This window comes from Idiotropiscis lumnitzeri, chromosome 17 (genome assembly GCF_059441095.1).
Source record: "Idiotropiscis lumnitzeri isolate Australia: NSW breed Sydney's pygmy pipehorse chromosome 17, RoL_Ilum_1.0, whole genome shotgun sequence".
Taxonomy (NCBI): domain Eukaryota; kingdom Metazoa; phylum Chordata; class Actinopteri; order Syngnathiformes; family Syngnathidae; genus Idiotropiscis; species Idiotropiscis lumnitzeri.
The window spans coordinates 8,681,369-8,699,692 of NC_142407.1; the positions used below are offsets into that span (position 1 = coordinate 8,681,369).

Genomic DNA, 18,324 nt, shown 5'->3' on the forward strand with positions numbered 1-18,324 from the left:
AATTGCATGTGACGGTTAACTTCGTCACATCAGTTGACACGAACCGGATGACGTCACTGATGTTTCATGTCCTATCCAGTGTAGTATGTCAGAGACATTCTACTTTCAAACAAAAATTCGTTATGTGTAACGTTGCGTGTGGTTTATTTGGAATAGATATTGTATCAATGGGCGACAAAAATGACCTAATAATCACTTCCGCGTCGTGTAAGCAACGTCTGTACTTTATTTTGATTCTCATGTGTGGGTGGTGGAAGTGCGTGTTCCTTTAAGGGTGGTGTCAAAGCAGCAGGCGGGAGGAGGAGTGCGATTGTCCCCGCTCAGTGCTCTACAGAGAGGGGACACCGCGAATAAACAATTCCCACAGACTGGCCACACGCAGCACACCTTCGTTCGGACTGTTGTGGCACAAAAAAAAGAGTCACTGAGGCATTTCTGGACTATGTTTTGATTTCGAAAGCTCGACTCGCCATTTTTTGGTCTCGTGCCCGGAGTGACAAGACAGATGTATGCCGTTTTCAATGGATTTGCTGCCCGTGTCGAATATTAATGCGCCTCTCCGGCTGACTGTGGGCTGGACACCGCAGGTAGGAGATTAATAAATACAAGAGCAACACAGTCACATCCACCGGGGTTAAAATTGATACGGTTGTCCACAACGGACGCCGTGTGGACTGTTCTGCTTTATTTTAACGTATTTTATTGAGGGCAGGCGAGGTTGGTTGTTTTGAATGTCGCCGTAAGGCGAGTGGAGCGTATGGATGTAGCACCGAAAATGCTGCATGTGATGAAGTATAAAGCCGCCGACACGCGCTATCTGCATAGCTGAACAATAAACTAGTCCCGGGCCAGGCGTATTTTATGTCTTAAATGTTTAAAAAAAAATACAAGTTGTGAATAATGTCTCGTTCTTTAGAAAGCCACTGGAAAAATGAAAGCAACGCTGCTTTCTGCTGCTGGAATGTTGCTGTCACAAATTGGTCATTGGGGCTCTCAGCATCACCGTTTTAACATCAATGGCATCCCACGGAATGGTTGTCTTTGAGAGCAACATTAATTTTTAGTCTAGTTACTGTAGTTTATCCCTCGGCAGTCGAAACACTGCAGGCAGGCAACACATTGGATAGTTTTTGCATCAGCAGTGATGGGGCAGGAGGGTAAGAGGATAAAATTGAAACGTTCATGTGTTAAACTCCAGAATGAGATTTTTTTCAAATGTGCTAAATAGTAAGACTCAGACTACACACATTAATATTTTAGTTTAGATGGTTGCTTGGTTCTTAGGCCCAAAGTGTCATTTTTGTCGTCTTGTCATTTTTATATTTTTTTACATTGCAGGTCACTCACTCATTGACAAGTGAGGAAGTACGTTAATTATAGAATAAAACAAACAAAGGGAAAAATGCCTTTAAATGTGATTTACAAAGCCCAGTAATTCAAGGATTTGTCACGTGCCATATAAAGGAAATTTCATCCAGTTCTTCTAACTAAAATAGAGAGAAAAAAAACATGTCGGTTCGTTCTTGTGGTGGTGAAGTGCATCCTGTAATGTTTGCGTCGTCATGACGTGTTGCTGGAGTTCAAAGTTTCGCATTGTGTAAGTAAGCAGCCTTTGACTGGCCTTTACGTGAGGTGGGCCGTTTCCTTCAATGTCCTGTTGCTCCATTTGACTTTGGCAGAGAGCAGAGACAAAAGGTCATAAACTGAGGTTTGCGACAAGTTACATTAAAGAAGGGAAAGTACGTCACGGTCTTAGGTTTGAAAAGGGCACATTTGAAAGCCTCCCAGCAGCGGCATGATGTTGCAATAAAGGTCCACAAAGGAATGGTGTATTTAGTTAATTTCACAAACCTAATTTAGCATCAGTCAAATTTAGAATAATGTAGAGAGGAGTCTTAACTTTTTTAAAAGACGTGCCAGGGGTTCTACCATTTAGCCTTCCTTTTGTTGAGCATTTAAGCTGCTTAATTATTTGACCTGAACTCAGACACTTTTTTTTCAAGGTTGTTCAATTTGCCCTTTGTAGTCACAAGAACCCAAAAAGCTCTCAATTCAGAGCTAAGATTGCAAGTTGTACTTGTTCCAGTGGTCTGCGGCTAGAATCTGTGTGTTGTGGGTTGGCTGAGTTGACTTGAGTAATCTGCTATTATCCCGGAAGTTGCATTTGAGTGCTGTGAAGTTGCCTACAACAGAACCAGAGGGCATTACATTTACTGACTTGAAATTCTTGGGAGGTTGCTGAATATTCACTCAACTATTCCCCATGTGACTTTCTGCAAGTGTTTCATTTACGTCATCAGGAAATTACACTTATGTTTATTTTGATAGCGGCCATGAAGTACTACTAACATGTAAAAGTACATGCGTGACACATTTGCACATCTTTCCACAGCAAAAGGCGCCACAAACAGACGTGAACTGCACAGTGTTTCACAAATGACAGTCACAATTGTAAGACACGCACCCAAGAAAACATTGACGGTTGAGTACTGAGTCACATTTGGGGTGGGGGGTGCGGGGGTCTAATGCGCAATCTACTAGAACAAGTGTCAAGGCATTTACTGCACTTTTTGATTTATTACAGACCTGGGAGCTGCCCAGCACTGTTTTGGCCACTGAACATTGTTCAAGGGCACTTTGACAGTAGATGTTAAGGAACAGAAGTGCATTCTCATCTTCTTAGAGCAGACCAGGGACTCACACCATTGACCTTTTAACCTCAAACGCATTTCCCTAATTGTTTGGGCTTTATATTTGTAAACCGTATGCATTGAGTCACATTTAAATAAGTGCTCGTTTTATTGGTGGTTTATTAATTGTATTCTGCTCCGGTGCTGTTAATGTATTGAGATTTATATCATAACAGAATAATCGTGCTAATGTCTTTATTTTTTATTTTTTGGTCTAGTCTGTACTTAATCAGTTTTTTTTAAGATAATCAGTCGCAAAATAACAAAGTGAAGTACAGGCTGTATATTTTACTGCTAATTTTAGCTGCTTTTATGCTTGTGTGATATCTAATGTCATTCTCACTGGCGATTAAAGTTAATATTTTTTTTAATATTGTTTTACTGTATTAATATTAAAGTGGCGATTAAATGATCTTTACAATTGTATAGTTGCTAATAATCAAAGCATTGCTTGTCAAGTTTTATTGTGGTGACACTTTTATGCTGGTCCAGATTGATTTGAAAGCCAGTGTATTTTATGGGAACATTTTGTAAAACCGAACAAATTGGAAATTCACCACTGTCCCTGAATGCATTTTAGTCATGGCATTTACTCATTTACTCTGGTTTAAACTAATATTCGGCTTTCATGATACACAAGGGTTCAAAACGTAACAAAAAAGTTGAAATTTAGCTTAACATGCGGGATGAATTTTTAGCTGAAATAATAATCTTGTGTCCAGTTGCTTGGAAGATTGTGTCGTAGCAAAGACCTCAGTTTCGGGAGTATTATCTCATTCACAGACGATTGTTCTGGCTCCTGTTGGTGCTTCTGTCATGAACAGAAGGCGACCAAAGTCAATGAGACTCATTTTGATGACAAGGCAGGAACGGCTAAATGCGTTTTTACTGCTATCGCTCTTGGATGCCGGCTCGGATGATGGAATGTGAGGAAGAAAGATGGACACATCCACCGCAACCCTCGAGAGCTCAGGGGGCTCATCTGTTGAATGGCTTTGCAACCACCTGCAACTCCCCCCCCTGACCCCGCCTCTTCACTCTCACCTCCAACCCTGCTGCTTGAATGCTTCACCTTGGCGCAGTGACAGGCCCCTCAATTATTTCCATTCATTGATTGTGGGCGATTGAAATTTGTCTTGAATTATTCAGCCGTTGCAGGACATTGGCTCGCTAAGGCTTGATACACACGAGGATTGTTTTGAATTGCAAAAGATTGTTAATCTGTGACAGATAAACACATGAAGATACAAAGCAGGTATTTACAGATTGATGGGATTGTGTGTGGTGTGCGCCGATAGTATCAATACAGCTTACCACACACGGATTCTATTCTACCACCAATCTTTTACAAAAAATCCTCAAACAAAAAAAAACATGGCGTGGAAAGCTGACTTTATAGTGGACTGTGTGACCTGGATCCTCAGAACCACCCCATTGACACCTTTTCAATTTGCCTGATGTATATTGGTTTTCGAGTTGTGGCCCGTCTGAGTGCCACGCCCACTTTTGGGATCCAGGAATGGCACACACAAACATTGGTGCATATTTGGAGGCACTTATCTTTTAAGACCTGTACATTTATATATGTATTCTCACCCTGTCTATCGGAATATGCACAGGTGTACTATTTTTAGAGATATTAAACCTTTAGTAGCTGGAGTTATCAAGAGTGGTCAGATACAAGGAAAGCTGTCAATATTTGTAAAAAAACGGCTTTGTGCTTCAGCTGGAAAAGAGTTAATCATTGGTTATGACACTATAATTGGGTGGTATTGGGTGTTAATCACATTTAATGTTTTAATTGATTAATTTAAGTATGGGGCTCAGTTTATACTACCAGACGCATGAGTTGACGCAACACAAGAGTTGACCTACTTTCTACACTTTTCCGGAGAAAAAGGTTTGTGTTTAATTTTGTATACATACTTCAAAGTTTCAACGTGACTGTTGATGGGGTTAAAAAAGCTGTACTATCTTAAAACAAAAGATGAGGGCCTTCAAATAAGGTCTAAAATTTAGTGTGCAATTCCTGGATCCCAAAAGTGGGCGTGGCACTCAAACTCTGATGGGCCATAACTTGAAAATGGTTTGAGCTATAAGGCTAAAACATTTTTTTTTTCACTTGCCATTGTAAGTCACTAGTTGAATAGGTATTGAAGAGGTGTCACCAGGGAGGGCGTGCCACTAGACGCGGAATGCCCAATTATCCTTTTGTGTTTTGGGTAGTTTATGTTCATTGTTAATTTTTTCCGGCTTCCTTACTCCTCATTCAGATCACTTCTTGGTTGGATACATTCCTTTTCAGATCACAATTCACGGAGTCGTGAGTCAGGTGTTGTCGGCTTTTCCCGCACATGACTAAGACAACAAGACAATGAGACCTTTACAAACCACGTATGAACTGCTCTCCACAAAATCTCTGCTGTACCTTTTTGAAACCTTAAAGACAGAGGAAACACAATCAAGCGGTGATGTGAGAGGAGCTGACTCCCTTCCTGGCTGGGCTGGTGTGGTCAGAGCAGAGGAGTGGAGTAGAAGTGACTACCTCCCCTGCTTCTCCTCCTGTAGGGGAGCTCCTGCCCTCGGGCTGTAGAGGTGCAGTAGGAAGGTTTCTCTACCAGTGTGACGAGTCTGCTGCTGCAGTCAGACAAGGAGAAGGTCTCTGTTGCCACAAGCAGGCTAATGTCAGAGCGGTGACAGAGTGGGCGGGTTGCGAGGGGAATGAGGACAGAGTTGCTCAGAAATAGGAGGGAAGGTGTTTGTTTGTCTTTGTGCTCTGTGCAATAATGCAGTAATTGACCCACAGAATATGTGCCAAAAAGCCACGCGATGGGTTATGCCCCTTTTATACTGAATGGTATTTACGCTGTCCCCAGTTCCATAAATGGCAAGAAGTCTTTGATTGGAAGCTAGAACAATGGGTCACACAGTCTGGAGAGAGACAGAGGTCGGTTGTTATTCAACTGTGTCTTATTTTAACCAGTTTATGTGCCAGGAGTGAAGGGGAGAAGCTGGGGGCTAAGTGAAAATGCCACTCATTCCCGAAGAGTCCCTGGCCTCTTCAAGGTTAGTGGCTTGTCTTTGTAAGTTGAGGTATTGACGCATGAGGCTGTCTGGCGCTAAATTCAAAGTCCAAGGCTGTCACTGGAAGCGGTCCCCTCCCCTCACTAGCCTGTCCTTCCCAACTTCTTAGCAGCGTATCCTTTTGAGAACCTTGAGCAAGCCTAGGCAAGGGCGTCTGGTGCAGTAAGCCGGTGCAGAGAGGGAGGATTTACGTAACGTTCTACGTGAAACATGGGTGTGTGACTTCCTTGACACATTGACACGGAGCAGCGCCGTTTACAGCAGCCCGGCTTACAGCTAATGTACCCCCTCAACGTCACCCCAGGCGCGGTGGGGGTGGTGGGTGTCAGAGATCTGCAACTTAATTATATCTTTCTCTTTTAAAAGCTTTGCTTTGAAATTACATTTTCCTGAGCAATCAACTAAAGAGGAGTTTTCACAATTTATGAATGAATGACTGATATGTTGCACAGGCGGCCGCGATGGGAGGGGAATGAGAAAGCGGGGATACATATGCGTTATAGGTGGTGAGGTTGCGCCGCCAGGATTTATTTCCAGTCGTTAAAATAAGTAAAATTGGGTACAATTCAGGCGTCAAAGCTTTTAATACCAAAGTGGTACTTTGTAGTTTTACAGATTAGAGTACAGAAACATTTCTGGGTTAAAAGTCATTTTAATCCAGTGTACATATACAAGTACTTTTTCAAGTAGTTTGATGAAACTCTTATCATATCCTTAAACCCCAAATCCTAGTTGACGTAGTGCGATGTTATGCTGAGTTGTTGCTGGGCAACAAGAGCTGGTTGGATTTGCAGCACACTACATATTGTACAATTATACAGGGTTTGTTTAGAATAGGATTATTGCAGAGTGATCCTAAAAGATCTTTTTTTTTTTGTTGTCTGGCTCAACTGCTTTTCCATGCATTTTATTTGATTTGATTAATTCTTTTCAATTTTAAACCGTTACTACTTAATACTTTTCAAAATGTATTGCAGTTACTCATAATTGTCAAATTTATTTAATAAATTATTAAATAAATTAGATGCATTTAATGTCTATTTAAACAAAACTGGAATAGCCAAACAGGCGGCATGGTGGACGATTGGGTAGCACAATGGCTTTACAGTGCAGATGTGCAGGGTTCGATTCCGATTCCGGCTCCGGAAAAACTATTTTAAAAGCAACCAAAAAAAAATGGACTTCAGTGATATGCTGTCCTTTAACTTTGTTTTAGTACGTTGATGTTTGTTATAAAAAATGTAATTAAATAAAATATCCATCATAAATGTCCGTGGTGTGGTAGGGTTCGTGCTTTGCTGCACTAATTTAATGGCCAAACTCGTCATGCATTAAATAATAAAAAAAAAATATATATATTATATTTATATATATATATATATATATATATATATATATATATATATATATATATACACATTTGAATGGGATTCAAATGCCTTCACAGAGAAACGAGCAGAAAAAAAACGGGAACGCGACACAAGTAAAGATAAAGAAGCGATGGTGTGATAAAGCGTTAATTCAGCTGTCCGGTCATGTTTATATTACATAAATTGTGGTTTTCTCTCTAGGCAGTATTGTATTTCTTTATGCTCACTTTATTTTGTAGATAACACAAAGAGGCACCGTGGCATTCGACCATACGCTTAAGTTCTTCTTCATGTCTTATTCATTCTTTGTCGCTCATCTGCGGCATGTGGTCTTTTTCCATAGTGCCCCCTAGTGTTCAGATTGAGACTACACAACTGATATACATTGTGTTACCCGTTACATTTAAAGGTGAAGTCAACTCCCAAAAAATTCTTTGCAATATGTTTTATGCGCTTTCACTCGTCCAAACGTAGCGTTCCGATTAAATTTGCGATCGTGGAACCACAGCAACTGTGATGTCATTTTCAGTCGACAGAAAGTGACAACATTTCGGTTAACTTTATAAGAGATTCTACTGACCCTGGGAACACTCTGCACCTTTTGTTTCAAATCAAAACCATCAGAAGTGAAACCTTAACATTTCTGCCATTCTGAACATTATGGAGAACTTTATTTACTGTGGAAAATTATAGGGAGCTACTAAGTTTTCATTGAATGTTTTAAGACATCCCTGAACTTTATGAGTTTGCAATATTGTCAATTTTACAATAATACAAAAAACAAAACAAGTCTGAAAAAAATCATGAATAAAAATGCTTAAAAACGCTCATTCTTATGTTCCTGTACTTCAGCGACTTTTTGTCCTAACCCCAGTTCATCACTCGCCAAGAGTGACCCTTGACTTGCTCTCCAATTTGTTTTCCTTTTGTAAACCACTAGCCCACTTATAAATCCATTAGCGAGGTGACGATATTCAGTGTGCCCATTCCAGAGCAGCGTAAACAGACCGAAAAGCGAGTTTGGAAGTCCGGCTTTCTCCTAAACTGCGTTGAAAAAGAAGGCCATTTGAGGAGGAGATGACGAGCACCCTTGCCGATGACTCGAGGCAACCACATGACCTATTACTCGGGCAAAATGGACTGGTGACCAGAAGATTGCTGGCTCATACTCCACTCACCCTCTGCCCTTGAGCAAAGGCAATTAACCTGGATTCCTCCAGTAAATATCCAGCTGTAGAAAGGGAAAGAGATGTGCAAGAGTGATCAGCGTGTAAGTGACTTTGAATGAAAGTGTCCACTAAGCAGGAAGATTAAAACAGATAATCAAATTAGAGCTTATGATTTTCAAGCTATGAAAGCAGGACGCTGAACATGTATGGCGGAGTCAGCCGTCCACTCTCTCCGCTCTCTAATGGTGCTTGCTCGTTCACACTTTGCATTGACTGACTTTTTCCTTTGGCGTTATGGCCTAGTGTGAGACCTTGACCTCATTCTTGAGGAGGCTTTTTAAGTAACTAGCCACAAGGAGATCCAATCATGTGGCACCCTTCAGTCCTATAAGATCTCCTTGACCTTGTATGCATATAAGGATGAAGGGGGTGGAGACCCCTGTGATGGGCAGCTTTGCAGCTGTCAGTCAATTGAGTAATCAGTCCCAATGTCAAAAAAGGGTTGAGGTCATGCCGGATTTAGCAATGTGTCTACAACAATTCTTGCCTTTGGAATTCCAGGCTACAAATGTTCACTCTGATTTTCCTAAAGTGATGAACTGACTCGGTTCAGTCATTTTTTTTCAGGAGCGGTTTGTTTGATGTCCTCGGTGATGCATAGGGTGAACTGTCTCTTTTAGCTGACTTGCGGTATTTGTTGTCTGCGCTCTCGGCCTACAGCTGCTCAGCAGTTTAAACCCGGCTGGCTCGCTGTCTCATTGTGGAGCATGCTACTGTCTCAGGTTGAGAGTATTTTTAAGCTTGCACATTAACATGTCTGCCACCTTTTATATTGACCATATGGCTGGTTTAATCAGGGTCTGTCTAAATATGATTGCATAAATGCCCTTCACCTTCAGAATACAGTTAACCTCTAAAGTTGAATGCTCTGTCAGGCGCACAGTTCAGAATGTGACTTTGGGAAATGTGCCTTTAAGAGCGCACATAAACTCAAAGTTCAAACCACCGTTGGACATAACGTCAAACGAGGCCTCGTAACTCTATGTCAATGAGGAAAGAATGGAATGCTCCACAAGTGTGTGTTGCTGTTACTCTGGCTTTTTTGTGCTTAAGAAAGGGGAAGTGCTCCATATGTATGCTGCGTGAGAAGCCGCTCGCTTCGGTATAAGCAGTAAACTCTCAATGTTCAATATTACATCGGTTGCTAGTCGTCAGTTCTTTGACTCATTTTGACTCTTATTTGGCAGTTTACAACATTTTATAGCCAAACGACTTGCGTGTTATAGGCTGAAGCTTCACCAAGTTTCTGGGGCTCACGTTTTTCTATTTATTATTTTAATATTTTCAAACTGCTTAGGTCATGTTTCATAGCAATTAATTTAAACACATTAAATTACACGATGCAAATAATCAGTATTAGCGTGATTACTGTTATGAGAGACATGGATTGCTCCTCATTCATGCAAATGTAAAATTTTGGTTTGATAAATTTTCAAGGAATATGGGTCGTATTTAATACAATGGAAAAAAATAAATTGTCAAGGAATATGGGTCGTATTTAATACATTGTCATAATTCTATGCATTAATAATAAAATTTAATTATAGACTTCTGGGTCTTAATCAAATTGAATCTTGAGGTTGAAAAAGATTTGCACTACTAATACAAACCTCGGCCGTACATCAAAATCCGTTTATTAACTTTAAACATGTTAATTGCCAATTCGTGTATTGCGCTGAGACCAAAGAGTCAATACAAGTGCCACTCAGTTTGGGTTATAAAATGAAATATTATTACAGGGAAACTTGTATAATGGGTTTGTCATCTCCTCGTTGCCCACACAGCTACATGCACGCACGGGCAAAGAGGACTGTCACACTTTTATAACGGTGTTTACACGTCTGGCCCCAGCACTGGCGTAGGAGCCAGACGAATGTGGTTTATTCAGGGCCGCTTTCATTCTAATCCACCTTTTCTCCTATTCAGCGTTGACCTTGGTGCTTATGAGGAGGCAGGGCTTGACCTACATCGACCCCTTTAACTGGAACTAGAAACCCAACCAGCCTCTGGTGAATAAATAGACCAGGCACCTTTTCTATTTTTTAATGCAGTTCATTTTGTATGTGTCTGGTCTTCTTTTTTTTTTTTTTGTTAGGCTTTGCACAAAGTATAATACAGCAAAGCTTTTCAGCATCTCTGGCACAAGTGAAAAGTAGAACACCAGGCTCCATCACTCGTCTCAGAGGCAACAACATGTCTGTGTGCACCAGGTCACCATTAGCACGCATGGGCTTAACACTCTGCTGGTGAGATTTTAGTGGCAGGTCAACCTTCCTCTGGGTTTTAATGCAGCATGTCAAACTGTTACTAATGCAATGCACATACAGACATATGTGTACTTGCTTGCTTCTGGCGGAATAAAAGTATTTGGAAGACACTACAATGTTCACATTAGGCAGGCTAATATTTGGAATATTGTTCCACAGTAGTTATGTGCTGTGCTATGATTGGTAAGGACGTAAAAAGTGATTAACTAGATATAACTTCAAGGGCAAATTATGACACAGATGTTCTTATGAATAAAGCAGAAAAATATTGGGAGAGATTGTTCTCAAGATTATTCAAGCAGTTACAATTGTGATTTCCGCGTGTTTTTCATATCCGCAAATACACGCTCACTGTTATATTAATATTGTAATAATAATCAAATTGTGTGTTTATAACTTTTTTATAACGTTTGTAACAACTTATTTGTAAATATTCATTTCATTCATATTCATTTCTGCTTGTCTCAAAAGTTGGAGGAAAAATAAGTTTCACAACTTCACCGACCGGCCACAATCTCAACAATGGCGACCTCTATGGAAACAAAGAACACGACTGACAAAAAATAAAAAAATAAATAAAAATGTAGAAAAATAATAGGATTGTAAACAAACATCTATATTTATTTCCCGTTCCATTCAACAAAAACAATGGTAATCAGAATGCTGTGTTTAGACTTTCGGGGGCGTGCCGAGAAATTGTTTGACTCCAACAAAAATGGTTGCATATTTTGCATAGCGGACCTTGAGTACAGTTGTTCAGTGTGTCTCCTTTAAAAAAGTAAAGGGTATTTAAAAGGGGATAATTAAATGTCACTCTTGTACAAATATAGCTCCTTAACAAATGCTAAACAGTGGTTGCTGGGCAACACAAAGGCCCCATTGAGTGATGATTTTTGTCTGGCACGTTAATACTTTAAATAATAAATAAGCATGCAAAGGTGTGTTGATTAATAATTACACCAGGTGTTCAAAAGAGAAACCAACCAGTTAAAAATGCAGATTTCTGCGGATTATAATGTTTGAAAGCTGTTGTCACGGGAGCGTGCCAGTGGAGGAGATCCGTGTTAATGTAAAGAGGGATTACAAAAGCGATGCATGAGCAAAGTGCAAGCCCTAATGAGAGTGGGGTTTGCATGAGAGGGCTATGCGTGATCAGAGCTATATCATGAGCTAACTAAACCCACAACGAAACATTGAAAGAGGGCCAGTGTCATGCTACCAGGCATCAGGACGGACCCTGGCGCAACTTGTTCCGTAATGCCTCTTCGAGCCAAGAAGCTCATAATTTGTCCCTGTGGGCCGACTTTCCGTTCTTGGTTACATGGGTGTTAAATGACTCCAAAAAGCAGTGTGCAGTTTGTGTTTAAATATGGCAGAGGATCCCTTTCGCCTTTCTGAGTCACCGATGAGATGAAGGCTACCTGGAAGAGATGTCGAAATTAGGCGGTTAGAAGCGTGTTTAACCTCAGCGGTTGTGTTAAGGCGTGGGAGGAATTTCTCCAAACATACAGCAGGCCAGCTGATAAGGGTCGGCGCTATTCCAAAGGCCACAAGAACACACCACCAAAAGATCTGCGAGTTTGCCTTTTAAACTCCTGTTCTTTCTTTTGTCTTCCTCTCGCTTGTACTGTCTCCCTCGATCATGCTCAGTAGAACTCCTAGCACGATCTTAGGGAGGGGAGGGGAAAAAAAAAAGTGGGTCAGGGTGACCTATTTTTTTTTTTCTCACAGTTCACCGAGGCAGAGGGTGGTGGTGTTATCGTCGGTTAGACGAGGAGCAGGGCCTGATGGGGAGGCAGGGCCTTGTCGTTCGACGCAGCCACTCAGAACTGGGTCAGCAGCAGAGGCTACGTCTTGTAAACGGCTTGTCGTAGTGGGGAGAAAAGCTGCAAATGAACCATAGATTATATGCCCCAAGCTGAGCACGGAGGTCTCATTGCACTCCCAGCCTCACACTTGAAAAACACACGCACATGTAAGCCTTACAGTGTGAGTGCAGGAGTCTCTGAAGTACTGCCTCTGCCTTTGAGTTCCTCCCTGGCCCTCTCAGTCTCCAGTAATAGCGTTTGATTACTGCAGTCAGACCTGACAAGCTCAAAGCCCCCAGCTGCATACGCTTTTAAGTAAAGGATCTTTTCACATTTCAATTTCTCTGACACACGGTTCGCCGTTTGCTAAATTTAGTCGACTTCATCCCAGATTTGCCCGACTTTATTCAGGTCAGGTTATTTACTGTACCAAGTTCAACTGCGGTTTAGATAAAATGATACCGATTGTTATTCAGATGTAGTTACCGCTTTGTATATCAGCTGTGCCGAAGCTAAATATGTGAATAGATAATTTGCCCATGTGAGATTTCCATTTTTTTTTATTTTTATTTTTTATACATCTAAACAAGACCCATCTTGATAAAGCCGAGTTAGAACAAGACTTTGACATTTTAAATTTGAGAGAGAGCTCATTATATGGTTTAATAGTGATTTTGTAATGCCTCGAGTCAGCTGGAGCCGTGGTCCTACATTATCTCTTTTTGGTTCCTACTAATGTCTTTCTCGCGCGCACACACACACACACACACACACACGAGATAAACACTGGATTTGATCTCCTCCCTCACAGTAGTTTCCGTCGTCGTCGTGGTGCTGTACCAAGATCCCCGAACTGAGGCTTGTTCTTGTCTTTGGAGCGATGCAATTTTCAGGCAGTAGCGCTTACTCGTGTTTCACTACGTGGAACAAATCTGCCTGTAATGAATCTCCCAGGACACTGGTGCCTCCACAAACAAGTCTGCTTTTTGGGCTCTTCAGCAATGAGGGATCTATTGTGGACCATTTCACTCAATCCATTCACATGACTTTAAACCGCAATTTTGTTTGGTATACGTAGTCGCATTTATTTCATACATGAGTTGTATCCAAGTTATATCTTTAACAACAGCCCCATTAGCAAAGGTGTTATACTAACAAGCAACGTAATGTCCTGGGGAAGGGCTAAACATGTTGTGAGGATGGGATTAGCAGCAAGACTCGGGCTAGTACTCACACTTAAGTCACAGTGCCACAGCTCGCTCACAACAGTCCAATGTTATTCTTAGCCCCAGAACTTCATGTCTCTATGTGAAAGCCCCTTAACGCAGCTAATTGAGGAGGCTGCTCATGGCTCCTGTCACTCATCAACAGCTTCTCAACAGCATATGTGCGGTCTTTCTCGGTGTTTGTGTGTGTGTCAAGTCAATACGCGAGAAAATGAACACTGCGCTGAAAATGTACCAAATGTTGACGGGTTTCTCTTTTATCGCGATACAGCGCCATCTTTAGGTTTCTTTTGGTTTCCAGGATGTCAGAGTTTAACATTACAGTTTGGAAAGGTCAGCCATGGAGAGAGACAGCGGGTAGTCTTTTGGAGTTTCCAACCTTCCAATACATGGACTTTACACTTTGTTTTATTGAATTGAAAACACAGTATAGAATGCATTTCTTCTTGCCGCATTGCCTCATTTCACAAGGCAATAGTTCGGGTCACTTCAACTGTGGAGGCCTGACTTAAACTTATAAGAAGGGTGCCGCAATATTTTCATGCTGATGATAAGCCTGCTCTGTTTTTACAATAGTCTACACTCAGCTCTTGTTTAAGAGCAGCCGATCCAGACTTTGGACTGAGTGTTTACTATGGAAAACCAAAGGTTCTTATTGGGATGCAGCAGGTCAGCCATCAGCTTGTCAAAACACCAGACCTAAGGTGCTTCAACCCACCATCCCATTCTTAATCAGGGCATTGTGATTGGCTGGTAAGCAAGGCGCTTATCCTCACAAGAGACGCTGGCATATTTGTTGTGAAGTAACAGGTCACTGTGTGCTGGTGACTCAGAACACAATAGGGAGGAAAGTGTGCCTGGAATTTCCTCGTACATAAACAGCAGTCATCACGCAGGTGTAATCCGTAAAGTCACCCGCTTCTTGAATGACTCACGGATGATGCTTGAAGGTCAAAAGGTGGATGCGGTTGCAGATTTTTATTCTGGTTACTGGTCAGAAAAGTTGAAATTCTGTTTCTGTCCAATAGAGAGGTTAAAGATGTAGCATCCTGATAAATCCCTTCCCGGGAAAACAGATAAGGACTTTCTTAGATTGACTAAAAGCTGTGGAGAATAGGTTGGGGGAGTAAGAGGGAGACTGAGATGTCTATCAGGCTGCCTTTTTTTTTTTTTGCAGATCCAGTTCAAGGGCGCCCGTAGGCGAGGCAGCTCTCGCTCTTTCCGTGCCAGTGCTGCTGTTCAAGGTCATATGAGCTAGCCCTGTGACATTAAAGAGGAACAAGGAGGGGGGGGTGCGTAAAACCATCAACCACAGACATGCATGCACACACACCCAATACACACCACATCGAATTGAGCTTTTAGGTGTGTCAGAGTCTACTATGGATTCGAGAGCACTAGTAATGCAAGTGTCTTCTCTGCTCGGGTAAACATATGTACTGTACATACATACCAGTTTCTGGATAGATTTATTGAGCGTGCAGAAAGACTGAGGCAAGAGGAGTCGGCGATAAAACACAGGGGAGTGAAATGAAGTTATTTAAAGAGACGCAATCGTGCTCGCTTCCAAGGGATCTTCACTTCAGATTTTGGGCTCGTCTTGATGAATTTTATTGCTATTTGATTTGTGTAAAAAGCTAACACTTCCAAGGCCAAAGTTCATTGCATCAGCAGATGGTTTCTCACATACCATCGGCACTCACTGGTACTAGCCTTAGTCATGCTGTTTTTACAAAACACAGGATTAATTAGTTATGTGAATACTGCACAAACAGTAAAATTATTCACATCATCATTCAATTTTTTCCCAAGCAACGATATTTCGGCACCTATAGTGAGCTATATGTGGCAGTTTTTCCGAAATGCCGTATGAGTACGTTGATACTCCAATGATGTCTTCAGATGGCCTCCTTAGTTTCATAATCAGCCAAATAAAACGTGCCGTAGTGCATGACAAAAAAAAAAGTTCATACAGTTTAATGCACTATATTCAGAGATTGCTACCCAATTGATTTCAGCGCCACCTACCAGAGATTCATCATCAAGGAATTAGGTTATCATATTTTTCGGATTGTAATTCACTCCTGTGTATAAATCCGAACTTGAATTATATAGAGAGGGAAAATATGTCACATTTTGGGGGGAATTTCTTTTCCAAAAACCAAGAGCAAGAAAAGTCGTGCTCGGGCTCGCAGCTATTCGCGGGTGCATTTGGGAATATTCTCAGATTGTGCTCTGGTTTCCATGATTTCCATAAACATATTGCATTTGTTTTTTGTAGTCACGGTGGACACAGATCTTTAAAGTCAACAGAAACGTGCTACTAAACATGTGAGAGACCAAAAGTATCAAGTATACGATAAAATTCTTTGGCCCTTTTATCCAAATTGTTAACATGAATGTTAGTCTCCAGTTTGACCAGATAGTCAAAGTCTAACGGGGGCACTAAAAAGATAAAGAAGGCGACTGTATGCAGTATTAGTTTGTGACACTTAGATTGTGTCTATAACTGTCAACAATACTGCTATGGGATAGCGTCTTCCACAAATAAGCATGTACGGTGCGCTGCTGGGGAGGGAGCACTTTTGCACATTAGATTCCATTACATTTTACACACCAACAGTTATTTTTCTTATTTTAAATGGGTAAAAAAAAAATAATTATCAATATTGACTGATATGAAATACTTGCATTTTGAAATATTTTCCCCCCCAGGCCTACTAAGGACATTCTATTTAAAAAGATATTTAATCTCTACATTGACTTTTTTTTTTAAATGTACATTAAAATAAAATTACATAAATTCAGCCTTTTTTAATGGGTCCTTATTTTGAACATAATTTTTTTATTACGTAATTATCAGTATCGATCAATATGAAATACTTATACCGTGATAGACTTTTCCAGATATACCGCCAAGTCCTAGTGACATCTGAGTGTTTTTGTAAATCCAGTGATGGGTGGCGCCCGGATTGTGCAGAAGAGGTATAACTTCATCTGTTCGGGAGGCTGGGGTGGGGGAGTTTGTGTGTCATTCTGTGCTTGTCTGTCCTTGACAGTAGTGCCCGGCTCCTGTCTTTATCTTTTGTTGTGAATAAGCTTGCCTGATGCTTTGGGAAGCCGCCAAGAGACTTAACACTGTAAAAATATTGGATGTAAGTAATTTCACCCCTCGTTTATTCAGACATGCCGTTTGTGTGTTCTCCCCCGTCCGTGCCTTTGGGCTTTTTCACTGGGAGCTCTGGTATTCCAAAAACTAATTAAAAACCCCAAATTGTTCTTAGATGTGGATGTGATTATGGATGTTGTCTGCGATTGGCTGGCGATTAGTTCATAGTGTAACCTTCGGGATTGGTTGCAACTTGAATGAGAATAAATGGTAAAGTCAACGCATGGCTACGTGATTTATTAGTATAAAAATATCTAGATTGTGTCATGTAACATTGACATTCCTGCATGATGATCGCCATATCATCGTCATATCACCGGTAGCTAGATATCTTCGGAATGCCTTGATGGAATTCCTCCATTTGGTGGTCATAGGTCAAGGTCACTGTTATTCCTGAAAACATGTTCAGTCTTATTTGAGTGTAATATTTGTATTTCCTCCAGAGAATGTCTTCACATTTGGGTCTGAAGTGTGAACTGACAGTTTGTAGCGCAAGGTCATGTTGACCTCGCAAGCCTTATTTTGGGGAACGATAGCTCAGAACTGCCTTGAGGGAGCTCTCTTAAATTTTGTCCTGTTTTTGAAACTGATAATGTGCAATTGAGGTAAATGTGACGCCACCACCATATGACCAAGACTGTTTACACAGACCTGCAAATTTGCCCCATATGTGTACTGTACATCTGTAACATTCAGAGGTGGGCATTTTACAAAATGGCTTGATTATCAGGGTGGAGCTTGTAAACGGCGGATCGAAAAAGATCACGTCACATGTAAACTGGTGACCAGATCATTCCGTTTGATTTCAATCAGAATGACAAAAAAGTCTCCAAGTAAACCCGACGACTTTGTTTTGGATTCATGATATGGCTGATGGTTTGTTTTTGGATTCAGAGAATGTATAGATTTTGTTTCCGTGTTGTCGCGTGACCTGACTGACCTCAATAAATGGAGTTTTAACTCATTGAAAATGTCATTAGTGGCCCTTTAGGATTTGCTTTTGAGTACCCTGACATATACTGTACTGTACTTATGCGCTCTATTATTCTTTATTGATTCACAAACAACATTGATCGATTGCCCTGGCTGCTGTAGCCTTTATTGTATTGGTACAAATACAGTAAATGGGTAAGATATAAGGAAGAGGCTGGACAATTGAGAGAATGTTGGCATAGCTTAATAGCACCATTCTTTAGCTACACTGGTGTGAGGAGGTACTGGACTCCTTTACTATTTTTTGAGTGACGTGAATGTGTTTCATTGACTGTAGAAAGTAAGAAGAAATGACACATTTGCATCGTGATTCGCACCTCGTAGTTCAGATCGGGATATCCCAATTATTCACAATATTGATGTCATGCATGTTAATGAGTTATTTTAAATCAGTGCTTCTCAATTATTTTCTGTTACACCCCCCCCCCCAACCAGAAGAATACAATTCGCGCCGCCCCCACCAGCATTCACTCTTCGCCGCAACTATA

General features: G+C 41.0%; 1 protein-coding gene across 1 annotated transcript in view; it reads left to right on the top strand.

Annotated features, from left to right (window-relative positions):
* The first annotated feature begins 288 nt into the window (after positions 1 to 288).
* nrip1b (nuclear receptor interacting protein 1b) overlaps positions 289 to 18,324 on the top strand; it is a 33,450-nt gene continuing 15,414 nt past the window's right edge. Inside the window, exon 1 of the mRNA XM_088280250.1 lies at positions 289 to 587. The gene's annotated coding sequence lies outside the window, so the exon portion shown is untranslated. The remainder of the gene's footprint in view (positions 588 to 18,324) is intronic.